Raw genomic sequence first — 3,151 nt, 5'->3', positions numbered from 1 at the left:
GCTATGCTTGAAGACGGTGATTGGTCAATGTGCTTACGGCAGTCCGGGGGGAACTCAGCCCTGCTAGGTCAGTTGTGTTCTATTCTTCTACCCTACCGCGGAGGTTTGAAGGAAAAGAAAAAACACGATGCAGTTGACTTGGCAGGAAATCACTGGAGTTTACTTGACAGGGAGAAGAGAAACTTTGTTTTATTTCAGTAGTACAACTTCCAAAAAATCAATTAGAAATATCCATAAAAGTTGTTGACTAATGTCATGTTGACTAATGTTGAGAACATGATGACTAATGTCATGTTGACTAATGTTGAGAACATGATGACTAATGTCAGGTCACGGATTATTGCTTTACCCTGAGCTCTAGTTCTAGTGCTATTCTCGAGTCCACATCGCTTTATGCAATATAGCCACCAGTTTCTTAGGTCGTTATCAGACGAAAGAGGGCAGTTTGTGACATACGTGAATGATAGATCTTTGAGGACACAAAGTAGCTGCCCTTATTATTACACATGCACAAGGTAATGTGATTAACAGAAATATCAGATTTGCAATAAAATAGTCCATGTACTCTTGTCACAGGAGAGTCCATCAGCTCACTAACACGGGTGAGGGACAGGGACCAAAGAGGAGGCTCTACAACATGAGGAAAGACGGCGATCCTCAAGCAGTAAGTTGATTTACATAAGAAAATGATGCAATATAAAGGTGTCTATTGTATGTATAAAAAGGACTTAACATTATGGTCAGAATTAGCTCCAGCTAGTGATAAGGTCTTAAAGGGTTTAATTAAAGGCTTTTTAAATTCACCATCAGTGTGCCTTGGAATCTTTGGCAGGCCTTATCAACAGTCACTGGAGCTAAGTCTGACCATCATTTTGAGCAACTTTATTTCCTTGAGCCAAAGTGCACCTGCTTATGAGAAAAAAAGTGAAACAGCACTCCTCCATAATCAGCATTCCTAGTGAACAGTTGAATTTTTTTTTTAGCATATGTAGAAAAGACCAACTTACTAGCCACTTTGAGTCATTATTAAGTGTGTGTTTTAATAGTAAAATTCTTGCCATTTTGGTTGGTGGAGAAAAAAGTTAATTAACAGCCCTGTGTATAACTGTAGGAGCAGACTGGACAGTGAAAGTGAATCCTGCCTGGACTTAACAGACCCCTATACCTAGAATGACCCAAACAATTTTGACTATTGCTCTTGTCACAGGTCAGTCCATGAGCCCACGTCTTCAGGCCAGGGGCCCGAGAGGAATTTCCAGTGACATGGATCAACAGAGATCCTCAAACAGTAAGTTGATCTTCTACATCAAATAAAGGAAATCATGTGAATTGTCTTTAAATAGAACACAAGCATTTGATTACCAATCTTGTATAAGGTCAGTCCATAAAAAATCAAATGTGTGTGTGCGCGTGCCCGCCCGCCCATCTTTCTGAGTGTGCATGTGCTACAAACAAACTTATGCCAATTTTTTGTTTAGTTTTTCTTGATTATTTAGGTATATCAGTGAAATAATATAATTTGCATAATACTGAACTTTTTAACCCTGTGTATATGTAGAACAGGACTTAAACATTTGACTATCTCACTCTCGTTACAGGTCAGTCCATGTGCCACGTTCCAGCCAGGGACCAAAAGGGGGACTTTCGTCATGGGGCCAGACAGACATCCTCAAGCAGTAAGTTGATTTACATGGATGCATTCTGAAGTTGAATTGAAGTAGTTATATTGTTGTACACTGGCTACTATTCAATGTGTCAAAGTGAAATTTATTAATTGTTGTCCCATGAAAAAATGAACTGTATCAAATCTCAATGTATCGTTCCAGGGATAAGAGTTCAAGAATGTTGTTGCAGGTGAAATGATCATTGAAATTTGCTGATTCAATGCCATTTTTGTATCTTTACTTTTTGGAGAAATAGAGAGATGCATCCAGGCCACCCACTAGGAGGTGGAAAATCGTACGAAGAGGTGGCTGTACCTGGCAGCAGACTGAGATGGGGTGAGGAAGAGAAGCACAGACCAAGAACGGAATGTCAGACATTTGCCCTTTTTTATGCCCAGCACACACACACACACACCAGCATATAAACATGCACATAGACACAGGCGCACGTGCACACACATACACGCACTCTCAAACAAGATGAGTCTCTGGTGATGTTGGCAAATAATCTGAATCGATACACACGGCAATGATTCCACCATCGTGCCCCACCTACGCGAGTCCTGTCCTTCAGCATTGACTTTCTCCCCAGGTGTGGTGTGCCTTCATCCGAACCACAATGGCATCCCAAGCAGCAACAAATACCTGCACGCATGCATGCTACGGTACACACACAAACACACTGGACTGTGAACTAGGTCAGACACACACACATGCTCAAAGTAGCCAAGATCGAAAAGGCTGCATCGGATGTATTTTGTAATTGAGATGATTTATGCCACAGTGCTGAATTAACACATCATGACAAAGATGTCGCCTTAAAAGGTATGTTTGGTACCTGTGGGTCAAATGTCTCAGGAGCTCCCTGACTGCAGAACGTCTCAGGAAAGGACTCAACTTTTTATATTGTATGCAGGGTGCGATTTGTCAGAAAACCAGAAAGGGGGATGTGTTTCAGATGTCAACAATATCAATGGAGTTACATTAAACTATGATTAAAATCATGTGGAAAAAGTGACAATATCAAAACCAGAAGAGGGGACAATCCCCCTACAAACCGCACCCTGATTGTATGTATTTTACATGTTTGTCTACACCAGTGATTCTCAAAGTGTGGTCAGGGGACCACTAGTGGTCCGCGACAGAGCTCAGGTGGTCCACGAGGGGATTTCTATTTTTCCAAGACAAGCTAACAGTAGGCTATATTTATAACCATATTGCAATGCTATAGCTGAAGTCTCATTTTCACCACAATAAGACAGACTTGAATAAAAGGCATGTGATCTGCAAAATTACCACCTGTCAACTGTCAATTCAGTTAACAGGTGGTCCTTGAACATTTTTGGGGGGACTAAGTGGTCCTTGGTATGAAAAAGTTTGAGAAACATTGGTCTATATGATTAACACATGTTCAAAGAAGAAAATACAATGTACGACTGCAAGGTCTTGTGCGTTTTTCTCACCGATATCTTAAAGGTTTATGCGTT

General features: G+C 40.9%; 1 long non-coding RNA gene across 1 annotated transcript; it reads left to right on the top strand.

Annotated features, from left to right (window-relative positions):
* Positions 1–519: 519 nt before the first annotated feature.
* On the top strand, positions 520–2,408 carry LOC134443706 (uncharacterized). Its single transcript, XR_010033718.1, has 4 exons — positions 520–664; positions 1,208–1,288; positions 1,599–1,676; positions 1,915–2,408. It is a non-coding gene; the product is annotated as an uncharacterized LOC134443706 (long non-coding RNA).
* The last annotated feature ends 743 nt before the right edge of the window (positions 2,409–3,151 follow it).

The sequence above is a fragment of the Engraulis encrasicolus genome, unplaced genomic scaffold (assembly GCF_034702125.1).
Source record: "Engraulis encrasicolus isolate BLACKSEA-1 unplaced genomic scaffold, IST_EnEncr_1.0 scaffold_35_np1212, whole genome shotgun sequence".
Taxonomy (NCBI): Eukaryota; Metazoa; Chordata; class Actinopteri; order Clupeiformes; family Engraulidae; genus Engraulis; species Engraulis encrasicolus.
Note: the sequence above shows the minus strand (reverse complement) of the source record. Positions and strands in the feature narration are given on the sequence as shown.